This window comes from Scyliorhinus torazame, chromosome 28 (assembly GCF_047496885.1).
Source record: "Scyliorhinus torazame isolate Kashiwa2021f chromosome 28, sScyTor2.1, whole genome shotgun sequence".
Classification (NCBI taxonomy): Eukaryota; Metazoa; Chordata; class Chondrichthyes; order Carcharhiniformes; family Scyliorhinidae; genus Scyliorhinus; species Scyliorhinus torazame.
This window is the reverse complement of record NC_092734.1, coordinates 13549726-13563366: the sequence shown is the minus strand read 5'-3', so window position 1 is coordinate 13563366 and position 13641 is coordinate 13549726. Positions and strand designations below refer to the sequence as shown.

General features: G+C 45.1%; 1 protein-coding gene across 1 annotated transcript in view; it reads left to right on the top strand.

Moving 5' to 3' along the window:
- ndst2a (N-deacetylase/N-sulfotransferase (heparan glucosaminyl) 2a) overlaps positions 1-13641 on the top strand; it is a 630597-nt gene that overhangs the window by 410097 nt on the left and 206859 nt on the right. Inside the window, exon 5 of the mRNA XM_072491345.1 lies at positions 535-620. The gene's annotated coding sequence lies outside the window, so the exon portion shown is untranslated. The remainder of the gene's footprint in view (positions 1-534; positions 621-13641) is intronic.

Here is a 13641-nt window from a genome sequence, read left to right as displayed (position 1 = left end):
CAAGGAACCAGATTTGGAGCCACAAAGCTCCTGGCAGATAAAGCCAGATTGTGAACGGGAGCTTAAGAAAACCCACTGCTCCCTCGATGCACCACTAAAATCAAAACTGCAAACGCTGGAAATGCACAGCAGGCTGGTCAGTGTCCAGGGGGCAGGGAGGAAAGCAGCCAGGCTAATGTTCCGGAGGTTGCCAACGCACTGCGTGGACTGCAGCATTTCTGCTGCTTGCATTTCAGATCTCCAGCCTGAAAACTACTGCTGTAGCACAAATGCCTAGATGTCCTCCCATTCCTAGGAGTCCTGGAGCAGCTACTGTAATGACCGAGCCCTCAGTAAATGTCTTGAACATTCACTGCATCGCAACCTTGCAAAGAGTTAATCTTTAAATTGGTTGGAGTTGCCTTTAATATTTAACGGAGTTATTGCCGCAAGAGCAGGCGCGTGTTGCTGAGGCTTTTCCAAACAGATATTTGAAAACATTTGGGAGTTATTAACTTTGCTAATCCATGGTTTCTTTGCATTTTTTTTTTGCAGCCATAGGAAGGGTACTCTTACCTGGGAGAGTTCTTTGTCGAATTGCAACACCTGTGGTGCGGTCTACCCTTAGGTGCTCAAATCAGGTGAGTTATGTATGACTAGATTCCTTCTTTCTGCACCCCCCCCCCCCCCCCCCCCCCACCCATAACTAATGTGATCAGATTTGCAAATTGCATTGATGCACTGGTGAATTTGAAAGTGGGCTTGTCAGTCTGACGGACGGGATGATTTAAAAGGATTTCTGTCGAGGCTTGTAATGGGAGGTGCTTCCACCCAGAAGGAATTTTCGCACTCGGCAAACGGGTCTCCATTCGTTGAGAGGCCCTCTCGCTTTGTGCATGTGAATTTCTAGAGATGTGTTAGTGTCTTATTCAGGGAAGAATAAGGATTTCTTTCTGCCCCCCTCGACCTGCCGCAACTCTCTCTCTTCCCCCCCCCCCCCCCCCCCCCCCACTCGACTTTGACTGTGACCAGTGGTCGGCCGTGTGTGGATTGTGTTCGTGGCGGCGGGCTCGGAGTCTGAAGTGCTGAAAGTCAGGAAAAGTCTGGTGGCGGGCTGCACCGGGAGAGGGCTTGTCCACGCGAGCTAAAGTGCTCATCCAGATGAAGCCTTAACTTCCTGTTCAGGGAAGAATAGATACAATGAAGAGTGCCGAGAATCACTGACTAATAATTTAGAGAGTGTCCCTAGTTTTTTCTTTTTAAAAAAAAAAAGGTTGTTGGGCAAGCTGTCACGTGTCTTTGAAGCATGTCCAACTGAAGTTGTGGTGGATGATACATGGACCTGACAAACTGGCTTGAATGTCAATCTTCAGATAACTACACCTGCCTTTACATTAAAAAAATTATTTTATGGGAAGTGAGAGTCACTGGCTGGGCCAGTATCTTTCCTTGTCCATCTTAAAGTTCCCTTGATGAGTCAGCTTCTTGAACCGATGTCGTCCATGTGGTGTAGGTATTCATGGCAATGCTATTCGATTATGAGTTCCAGGTTTTTGAATGAGTGACAAGAGAGGGAAAGGCGATATAGTTCCATGTCAGTATGGTGTGTTGCATGGGAACCTGCAGGTGGTGGCGTCCCTATGCATCTGCTTGCCCTTGTCATTCTAGGTGGTCAAGGTCATTTGTATGTTTGGAAGGCGATGTCAGAAGAGCCTTGATGAGTTGCTACAGTGCATCATGGAGATGGTCGACACCGCTGCCAGGGTGCGGCGGTGGTGGGGTTGGGGGGAGTGAATGTTTGTAGATGGGTGCCAATCACAGGCTGTTTTGGCCTGGATGGTGTCGAGCTTCTTGAGTGTTGTTGGAGCTGCACTCACTCAGGCAAGTGGAGAGTGTTCTGTCACCCTCTTAACTTGCCAAGTGATTGGTTATATCTTTGTCTGATTCTGACGGGAAGGAATGTTACCAGCCAAATGAAGGAAGACCTGAGATTTTAATTTTAACTGTCAGAAATCCTCCCCTGTTGAGGAAGGAGGTAGTTAAATAGCAGTGAACATTTTGTGGTATTTACATAAGAATGCTTAGATGTTCTGAAAATAAAAAAAAGGCTCAATGTCTGCCCCAACTATATGAAACAGAAAACTTGCACGTAATTTTCCTTTTCCCTGGTTTGTGACTTTTTGCATACTGCCTTATCTTTGTTGACATTTAAGATTCAGTGTGTTGTTTGTCTCCTATCACTTGAGTCCCTGCACTTTAAACTGGAAACACATTTTCGAAGCTGATAGATTTTGACGCGCTGAATGCAAACTGCTTGCTGCAGTGTGAAGGTAAATGGAAGAGACAGATTGTGCGTGATTGGCAGCTACTGCTGTGCCTTCTGCGAGCTGCAAGCAGACGCCTGGATTTTAATGGTCTGTTCAGTAAAGAAATCACTCTTACTCCACAGCTCAAATGTTGCTCCGTGCATTTCTCCTTTGTTTAAGGAGGAACTTCCGATAGATTTGTAGGGGCTACACGCTGAATATCATTGGATGAGATGGTTAGACCGGGTCAGATCTATGGAAGACCCAAATATAAGAACGAAAGAACTAGGAGCAGGAGTCGGCCATCTGGCCCCTCGAGCCTGCTCCGCCATTCAATGAGATCATGGCTGATCTTTTGTGGACTCAGCTCCACTTTCCAGCCCGAACACCATAACCATTTATTCTTCAAAAAACTAGCTATCTTTATCTTGAAAACATTTAATGAAGGAACCTCAACTGCTTCACTGGGCAGGGAATTCCATTGATTCACAACCCTTTGGGTGAAGAAGTTTCTCCTGAGCTCAGTCCTAAATCTACCTCCCCTTATTTTGAGGCTATGCTCCCTAGTTCTGCTTTCACCCGCCAGTGGAAACAACCTGCCCGCATCTATCCTATCTATTCCCTTCAAAATTTTATATGTTTCTATAAGATCCCCCCACATCCTTCTAAATTTCAATGAGTACAGTCTCCATACTCCAGGTGTGGCCTCACTAACACCTTATACAGTTGCAGCATCACCTCCCTAGTCTTAAACGCCATCTCTCTAGCAATGAAGGATAAAACTCCATTTGCCTTCTTAATCACCTGTTGCACCTGTCAACCAACTTTTTGCGACTCATGCACTAGCACACCCAGGTCTCTCTGCACAACAGCATGTTTTAATATTTAATCAATTAAATAATAATCCCTTTTGCTGTTATTCCTACCAAAATGGATAACCTCACAGTTGTCAACATTGTATTCCATCTGCCTGACCCTAGCCCATTCACTCAAACTATCCAAATCCCTCTGCAGACTTCCAGTATCCTCTACACTTTTTGTTTACCACTCACCTTAGTGTCGTGTGCAAATTTGGACACATTGCCCTTGGTCCCAAACTCCAAATCATCTATGTAAATTGTGAACAATTGTGTGCCAACACTGATCCCTGAGGGACACCACTAGCTACTGATTGCCAACCAGAGCAACACCCATTAATCGCCACTCTTTGCTTTCTATCAATTAACCAATCCTCTATCCATGCTACTACTTTCCCCTTAATGCCATGCATCTTTATCTTATACAGCAACCTTTTGTGTGGCACCTTGTCAAAAGCTTTCTGGAAATCCAGATATACCACATTCATTGGCTCCCCGTTATCTACCGCACTGGTAATGTCCTCAAAAAATTCCACTAAATTAGTTAGGCACGACCTGCCATTTATGAACCCATGCTGCGTCTGTCCAATGGGACAATTTCCATCCAGATGCCTCGCTATTTCTTCCTTGATGACCCGCTTTCTGCCTACCTCCTTTTTTAAACAGTGGTGGCTCTGTTGCTTCACAGCGCCAGGGTCACAGGTTCGATTCCCGACTTGGGTCACTGTCTGTGCAGAGTCAGCACGTTCTCCCCCGTGTCTGGCTGGGTTTCGTCCGGGTGCTCCGGTTTCCTCCCAGAAGTCCCGAAAGACGTGCTGTTAGGTGAATGGGACATTCTGAATTTTCCCTCAGTGTACCCGAACAGGGGCCAGAGTGTGGCGACTAGGGGCTTTTCACAGTAACTTCATTGCAGTGTTAATGTAAGCCTACTTGTGACAATAAAGATTATTATTATTAATTGTCCAAGGTGTTCCTGGTTGCTGACAAGTGAACAATTTGTGTTTGTTTGGTAATCGGATTTAATTGGAAGTTCGGGGTTGTTTTTGACGCTGTCAGATACCAAGGGGTTAATGATCAATTAGAGCAGGCGTTACCTGTAGCTACAAGCTGGGCCATGAAATCCAGCATCAATGCCAGGGAATGCATTTGGAGTCCCCTCGGGGCAAGAACAGCTTATTCCCATGGTTACAGAGTAGCATTGTGGTCTGCTTCCATCAGCTGGTCACCCTTGGGGGTGGGTGGGTCAGTAGGTCACTGCTATTGAAAGCTGGGCAGAGAGGCCAGTGGACAAAAGGGTTCTTAAACTGCCTTCACTGTCAGAGTGAAGCTGGAGGGTGCCGACAGGACCTGACGCACCCAGTGCAGCCTCTTCCCCCCCAGAGAAGGAGTACAGATTCTCCTGCACCTTAGTGGCTCACCGGCTCGGGGGGGGGGGGGGGGGGGGGGGTCAGAATTACTTCCTATCCCTTCGCATTACCGGGGGTGGAAGAGGGACAGGAATGGAACAGAATGTTTCAGAGGATTTGCCTGGAGTTGCTTCTCAGAGTTGCTGACAGGTTTGCCAATCGGTTCCACCAGTCCTTTTGGTTGTTGAGGCTCAAGAACGGTTCTGCTGCTTCTGATCAGCAGTCGTGGATGGACACCATCGCTCTGCCCTGCAGTTAAACCACTTCGGATTGTGTTTCTGCCTCCTCCTCCCCAGCTATTAACATGCAAATCAGCCTGAGCACAGGCTTTGCTTAAAGTGAAATGAAGTTTACATCGAAGGGCCAGGAGCTAATGGGAACTATTTTTTTAAAAAAAACCCATCTAAACCGAGTTCCACGACAAAAACAGAACATGCAGGGCTATCTCAGTGAGTTTCAGACTCCTGAATCCACAGTAATTTGCTTTTAAACAGAATTAAATTGTGTGTGTGTCTGTGTTTGTGGGTGTGTGTGTCTGTCTTATGTGTGTGTGTGTCTATGTGCGTCTGTTTGGGTGTCTGTGTGTATATTTGGGTGTGTGTCTGTCATGTGTGTGTGTCTGTTTATATGTCTGTGTGTGTGTGTGTGTGTGTGTATTTGGGGATGTGTGGCTGTCGGACTGTGTGCCTGGGTGTCTGACTGTATGTATGTGTGTATGGGTGTGTGTGTCTGGCTGGGTGTGTGTGTGTCTGGGGGGTTGTGTATGTCTGGGTGTGGGTGTGTGTCTATGTGTGTGTATGTGGTTATCTGTGTGTGTGGGTGTCTGACTGTATCTGTGGGTGTCTATGTGTGTGTGCCATCTTCGCAGTGACGGGAGTAAAACTGTTTGTTTGTGTCAGCTAGTCTCGCTGAAAGGTTTGTGACTGCCAGAATGCTGAGTGGTGTTTACAACGACAGGACAAGCCACGTTGGCTGTTTTCCAAGAAATCTGTAAACACACACACACACAAAAAAAAATGTACACCCTTGACAAAGTCAGGTACCAGAAATTTGGTGTAATTGAAAAGAAAAACAGGACCCGCTTCTTTGCTGTAGTTGTGGGTTGCTGAAGCCTCGCTGTGCGGAGAGACAGGGTCCTGCATGTCTCCGAAACAAATGTGCCGTGAGAAATGTGACTGCTGCCCAGTTTAGCGTGGAGCAGGGAGCTCGCCGTACACATTGTTGTGGCTGATTCATGCTGCCAGAGTGCAGCGTCGCCCGGGTCTAAAGGGTCAGAACCCGCCTTCTCCCCCCCCCCCCCCCCATCCAACAGGATGACTTCACGTGGTTGGTATGTGCGAGATTAGTGTCAGTTTTATAAGCTCCTTTTTTTCCCCGCGAGCTGGTCTCGGCAGCTGTGTGTAAAATAATAATAGTGACAATTGGCAAAGACCTTGCTGGGTCTGTCTGTGCCTCCCTGCTCGTGGCCAGGTGGAGGCTGGGGGGGCTCCTTTGCTGCTCTCACGGAATGGATGCACTTTCCCTTTGTGCCTTTGCTGTGGCTTGACGTTCATTCACCCGGAGGAGGAGGTTGGAAAATGAGCTTGAGCGGAGCTGGGGAGAGGAAGGGGGAGCTTGTGTGGCTGTGATCTCTCGAACTGATCCTTGGCACGGACGGTAAGTCGGGTCGACCTGGGGGGCTGCTTTACTTCCTTAAAAAGGTTATGCCTGTGCTGGGTTACAACGCACACCCGGCATTTGGGGATGCTTATTTATTTATGGACGTGCTCTGAAAGGTTGGAGGTAATTTGCTTTCCCCATTTTTCCCTGCCTGTCCCACATTGGTCTGCAGTCGGTCACTTCATGGCTTCATTCGGGGCCCCTGTGCCTCGTACGGGCTGGCATGAGTCAGCGAGCTGCGCTGTTTGGGTGCTGTTGAAGGGACTGCCTGTTTTGCCCCCTTGATGAATGGAGATCTGACAGCACTGCTGACTTTATTGCGACGACTGCATGGCAAGACTGGACTGCCTCCGCGCCTCACTCACTGTTGCATTCCTCATGTGCATTTAACTCATTACTAGCTGGGGGATTCTCTGCCAGCACTTGATTTGGAACTTTCTGTTTTACCTGCTCAGGTTTCTACCCCAGATTCACCACCGCATCCCCCAGCTCTCTTTCATTTATCACCTGGTCGCCTTTTGTTTTCCAAAGGCTGGTGGGGGGGGGGGGGGGGGGGTATTGTCGATCAGCATGCCAGGTGAGAAGGTGCAGCCTTCCAGGAAATCAGCCAGCCAGAGCTCTTTCTTTACACTGTGCAGGCACCCTGATAAGTGCGAGGTGATTCATTTTGGTAGGAAAAATTTGAATGCGGATTACAGAGTCAACGGCAGGGTTCTGAGGAATGTGTAGGAACAGAGAGATCTTGGGGTTCACGTCCACAGATCTCTGAAGTGGATAGAGCCGTGAAGAAGGCCTATAGTGTGTTAGCGTTTATTAACAGGGGGCTGTGGGGTTATGCTGCAACTGTACATGACTCTGGTGAGACCACATTTGGAGTATTGTGTGCAGTTCTGGTCACCTCACTCTAGGAAGGATGTGGAAGCACTGGAAAGGGTGCAAAGGAGATTTACCAGGATGCTGCCTGGTTTGGAGAATAGGTCTTACGAGGAAAGGTTGAGGGAGCTAGGGCTTTTCTCATTGGAGCGGAGGAGGATGAGAGGCGACTTAATAGAGGTTTATAAGATGATGAGGGGGATAGATAGAGTGGACGTTCAGAGACTATTTCCTCGGGTGGATGTAGCTGTTACTATAAGGTTCAGGGTGGGAGATATAGGAGGGATGTCCGAGGTAGGTTCTTTACTCAGAGAGTGGTTAGGGTGTGGAATGGACTGCCTTCTGTGATAGTGGAGTGGGACATTTTAGGAACTTTCAAGCGGTTATTGGATAGGCACATGGAGCACACCAGAATGACAGGGAGTGGGATAGCTTGATCTTGGTTTCGGACCAGGCTCGGCACAACATCGAGGGCCGAAGGGCCTGTTCTGTGCTGTACTGTTCTATGTTCAAGCTATGTCTAGAGGTGCAAATTTGGAACTCTTCTCCAGTTCCTCCCCAACCCCCGCACCATCACCAATCCTACAAAGCTCCTGAGGGCTGGGGCAGGGAGGGGGTTCAATTAAAAATTACAGGACTGAGATGAGTAGATTTGCGTTAGGCAAGGGTATTAAGGGTTACCGAAACAACTCTGATGAATGGAGTTCAAATACAGGCTTGTCATGATCTAAATGAGTGGCAGAAAGCAGGCCTGTGGGGCCGAATGGCCTCCTGGAGCTCCGATGGCAGACACTGTTTCTCAGGGGTCAGTGCTGCGACGCCAACTTTTCATGATATACATTAATGATCTGGAGGAAGGAACTGAAGGCACTGTTGCTAAGTTTGCAGATGATACAACGGTCTGTAGAGAGACAGGTAGTATTGAGGAAGCAGGGGGGCTGCAGAAGGACTTGGACAGGCTAGGAGAGTGGGCAAAGAAGTGGCAGATGGAATACAATGTGGAAAAGTGTGAGGTTATGCACTTTGGAAGGAGGAATTTAGGCATAGACTATTTTCTAAATGGGGAAATGCTTAGGCAATCAGAAGCACAAAGGGACTTGGGAGTCCTTGTTCACGATTCTCTTAAGGTTACCATGCAGGTTCAGTCGGCAGTTAGTAAGGCAAATGCAATGTTAGCATTCATGTCAAGAGGGCTAGAATACAAGACCAGGGATGTACTTCTGAGGCTATATATAGCTCTGGTCAGACCCCATTTGGAATATTGTGAGCAGTTTTGGGCCCCATATCTAAGGAAGGATGTGTTGGCCTTGGAAAGGGTCCAGAGGAAGTTCACAAGAATGATCCCTGGAATGAACAGGTTGTCATGTGAGGAACGGTTGAGGACTCTGGGTCTGTGCTCGTTGGAGTTTAGAAGGATGAGGGGGGGATCTTATTGAAACTTACAGGATACTGTGAGTCCTGGATAGAGTGGAAGTGGAGAGGATGTTTCCACTTGTAGGAAAAAGTACAACCAGCGGACACAATCTCAGACTAAAGGGACGATCCTTTAAAACAGAGATTAGGAGGAATTTCTTCAGCCAGATGGTGGTGAATTTGTGGAACTCTTTTCCGCAGAAGGCTGCGGAGGCCAAATCACTGAGTGTCTTTAAGACAGAGATAGATAGGTTCTTGATCAATAAGGGGATCAGGGGTTATGGGGAGAAGGCAGGTGATTGGGGATGAGAAAAATATCAGCCATGATTGAACGGCGTGTTAAGTAATGGGTTAAGAGACATTGCAATTAGTTGTCTCATTTATGTTAAGTATCCATTAATTGACACTGATATGTAAAGGGGCTTTAGGTGGCCTCTGGCAGGTCATGTATAGTGAGAGTTTTGTGCAAAGGCTGTTGGAAGGAAATAAATGTGTGTTTGTGAAAAAGGAACAGAACTTTAGACTCTTCATATCACAGCAACTAAAACGTCTAACAATTGGTAGCAGAGGATGGTTGCTGTGTAAATGTGAAGGGTTGAAAGATACAACTTTCCAGATCAAACCAAGGAGTGAGTGAGAAAAGAAAGAAAAAAGGGATATATGGCTGAACCGAGGATTAAGATGGCTGGATATGATATCCTCCCTTATTTTCTGAAAGGGAATCGTACGACCAATGGAGAAGTGCAGTAGTTATGTGGACTAAGGTAACTGATTTGGGAAAGAGAAAACAAGGTATGGCATTGGCTCTTTCTCTACCATATGGCAGTCGAATCCGAAACAAAGTGCTTTCTGAGCTGGAATTGGAAGAGTTAGACTCAGAAGGAGGTCTGGACACTTTATTACATTATATGAATAAGATTTATAAGAAAGATGACTTGTTAAGTGCGTATGAAGCATGGTTGGATTTTGATAAGTTCTGGAAAAGGAGGATATCTCCATGGAAGACTATATAATGGAATTTGGCAGACTATATAAAAGACTGCAGAAACACAACCTGGAATTTCCACAGTCTGTGTTGGCCTTTAAATTACTTGACTGTGCTAGAGTGAGCAACATGGATAGGCTCCTGGTTTTGACAGGAGTTCAGTTTACTGATAAGGATACCTTATTCGAACAGATGACAAAAGCTTTACAAAAGTTTCTGGGGAAACATTCAATTCCGATGGCTCTGATGACCCAAATAGGTCAGCCTGCAATAAGGCAGAATATGGAAGATACACTACTAACAGGATGATGAAATCGTATGGCTACGAACAGGGCTCAAGACTATAAAAGGAGACCGAGACAAGGAAATTATGAAGACAGAAACCCAGTTAGAACCTACAATAGGAAGATGAATCCCAGAAATGCACGGGGCATGATAAATCGATGTTTTCGATGTGACTCTCAATACCATTATGCTTTCAACTGTCCAACTCGTTATGATAGTGTTTGAAGCGACACATGACACGGAAGAGTCAGAAGAGGGAAAAGATAGTGACCAGAAAGAAGGCATTGTCCCATTGACAAGCAGTTTTACGCCGGTAATGAGGGTGTTGGTTGCAGAATCCTTCAACTGTGTTGTATTGGACAGTGGCTGCACATCTACTGTGTGTGGAGTTGACTGGTTAAAATGTTACCTGGACTCTTTGAATGCTGAAAATCGTAACAATTTTAAGGAATTTGAAAGTTCCACAAGTTTCAGGTTTGGGGATGATAATACTCTGAAGTCGCTGAAAAGAGTGGTGATCCCTTGCAATATTGCCGGAGTGAATCATTTCATTAGCACGGATGTTGTATCAAGTGAGATACCTTTGCTTCTGAGCAGACCATCGATGAAGAAAGCACACATGAAACTGGATATGGAACAGGATAAGGCAACAGTTTTTGGAAAGACGGTGGACTTACAATTTACACAGGCGGGACACTATTGTATTCCATTACTGACAAATAATATTTCAAGTAGAGTGGTTAAGGATGTGTTAATGGCAGTTGAAAATGGGACTTTAGCTGATAAAAAGCTTGTATTAAAACTGCAGAGGCAATTTGCACATCTGTCTCCTTGGAGGCTGAAAAATTTATTAAAGAATGCAGGGGTAAGGGATGACGACTATACTATACTGATAGAACAGGTTAGTGACCGCTGTGAAGTTTGTAGGAAGTACAGAAGGACACCAGCATGACCGATAGTAACCCTACCTTTGGCCAGGGATTTTAACGACATTGTGGTCATGGACTTTAAGATCTGGGATAAAGCAAATAATATATTTATTTTGCATTTTGTAGATTTAGCAACCAGATTTAGTCAATCAACGATTGTACGAAGTAAAGAAAAGAGAGTAATTCTGGATCAAATCGTGGAAAAATGGATAGGGACAGGAATGGGTCCACCGGCAAAATTCCATACGGACAATGGGGGAGAATTTGCTAATGATGAGTTTAGGGATATGTGTGAAAACATGAGTATCAGAGTTATGAATACGGCTGCAGAAAGCCCATTTAGTAATGGTGTCTGTGAAAGAAATCATGCTGTCATCGATGACATGCTTCTGAAAATTTTGGCAGATCGACCAAATTGCAGGCTAAATTCAGCTTTAGTATGGGCAGTACATGCAAAGAATTCATTGCAGATGGTTGGGGGCTATAGTCCTTATCAATTAGTGTTTGGTAGAAATCCTAAAATTCCGTCCATTTTGGATGACCAGCCTCCGGCTTGGGAGGGGACTACAATGAGCTCTGGTTTTGCTGACCATTTAAATGCATTACTTCGCAGCAGAAAAGCTTTTTTGGAATCAGAAGTCTCTGAAAGAATTCGCAGAGCTTTAAGACATAACGTACGGCCATCAGATGCAGTTTTTCAGCAAGGAGGCATGGTATACTATAAGAGAGACAATTCTAATGAATGGAAAGGCCCAGGGAAGATCATAGGCATAGATGGCAAAACAATTATTTTGCAACATGGTAATCAAACTGTTAGGGTACATTCATCAAGGATAATGGGTGCAAATTACAAATTTTCAAACTTAGAGCAGACAGACATGACGAGGAACCAGAGTCATGTGGTACGCATGTGTTACAGAACTATGAGGACCAATTAACTAATATAGACAGGGTTTCTGTGGAGGAGCACAACACTTCTGATGAATTAGAACAGGCCATTTTTCCGAAAGGGCAACTTCCAAAAGTTGGTACAAAAGTGACATACTTGCCTGAAGCGTCTAGTCAATGGAAGGATGCAACTGTTATTAGTAGAGCAGGGAAGGCCACTGGAAAGTATAAACATTGGTTGAATGTACAGCATTCAGGGGAAGGAGTCAAGACAATGGATTGGGAAAACAAAGTTCAAAAATGGAGGGCACAGAAACGCAGTGCCAGTTCAGATAGTACATCGGATAGTGAACAAATCCGCAGGAAAAGGTCGAGAACTATTGAAAGGACATCCCACAGCAGAAGGGAAAGATCAAGCAGTAGCAGTACAGAACGAGATACCAGGCGGGAGAGGGGAGGTAGTTTATCAAGATCTCGGAACATGAGTAAGACTATGAATACTAATAGGAGTAGAAGCCCACATGCATGTGAGATTTTGGTGGCTTCAAATAAATTAGATGAAAAAGTTATCAAAGAAGCTAAACAGCAAGAATTGCATAGTTGGAGTGAATTTGGGGTATACACGGAAGTACGAGACAAAGAGCTCTATCCCACAGATGGATTTGCACGGATTAGGTTCTTCCGGATGGAACTTATAAGGCAAAGGCCAGGCTTGTGGCAAGGGGATTTGAAGAAAACTTAGAAAATCAGGATTTAAGGGTAGATTTACCTACAGCAGGAAAGGTTATTTTAAAGATCTTCTTGGCTCTATTAGCCACAAAGGCATGGGAATGAAAATCTATAGATATAAAAGCTGCCTTTTTGCAGGAGCATCAGCTTCAGAGAGACATTTTTCTCCGTCCTAAAGAAGCAGCTAACACAGAAGGGGTACTCTAGAAGTTGAACAAATGTGTATATGGATTAAATGATGCATCTAGAATCTGGTATTTTTCGGTAAGGTCAGTTTTGTTAAAGTTAGGCTGTTGCCAATTAAAAGCAGATCCTGCAATGTTTTGCTGCCACTATAAAGGAAATCTTTCTGGCATTTTTATGATGCATGTCGATGATTTTTTGTGAGGTGGGACTAGTGATTTTTGAAGCTATTGTAATCTCTGGTTTGAGGAAAGAATTCAGGGTTGGAAGTCAGGCTCCGGTGCATTTAAATATATTGGACTGGAAATTGGACAGACTTAAGTTAGGGGCAACTTTACGTCAGCAATCTTATTTGGAAAGCATCAGCCCAATAGCAATTAGTCGTGGCCGAGTTTCACAAAAAGACGCAATGGTTTCAAAGATAGAAAAAGAGCAACTGCAAAGTTTAATTTGGCAACTGAACTGGTTAGGTAGACAGACTAGACAGGATGTGAGTTTTGATGTCTTAGAGTTGAGTACAAAAATGAATGATCGCAAAGTGGAAGACATAATAAGAGCAAATAAAGCGTTGGCCAAACTAAAAATGCAGGAGTGTGTTTTGAAGTTCCCGGTTTTAGGTGACCTTATGCACTTGAAACTCATAATTTATAGTGATGCGTCCTACGCAAATTTATGTGATGGGGTTTCAAGCTCAGGAGGTTTCATAATTTTCCTTTTGGGGAACAATGGTAAATGTTGCCCACTTGTGTGGGAAACAAAGAAAATAAGGAGAGTGGTAAAAAGCACTTTGGCTGCTGAGACGTTAAGCCTTGTAGAGGCGGTGGATATGGCCTTTTATATAAGTATGATATTGACAGAAATTTTGGGTTTGGGGATTTGGGTAATATACCTATTGACTGTCACATTGACAATAAATCCCTGTGGGAAAATGTGCACTCTACAAAAAGTGTCAATGAAAAGAGGTTACAGATAGACATCGCAAGTTTGAAGCAGATGTTGGACAGAGGGGAAATAACAAAAATTAAATGGGTCGACAGGAGCTATCAACTGTCAGACTGTTTTACGAAAAGAGGGGCGAGTTCACAGAAACTTTTGGATATTGTTAATGAAGGGCGCTTGTTTCTGTGACTTCTTTTTTTCTTTCCCGTC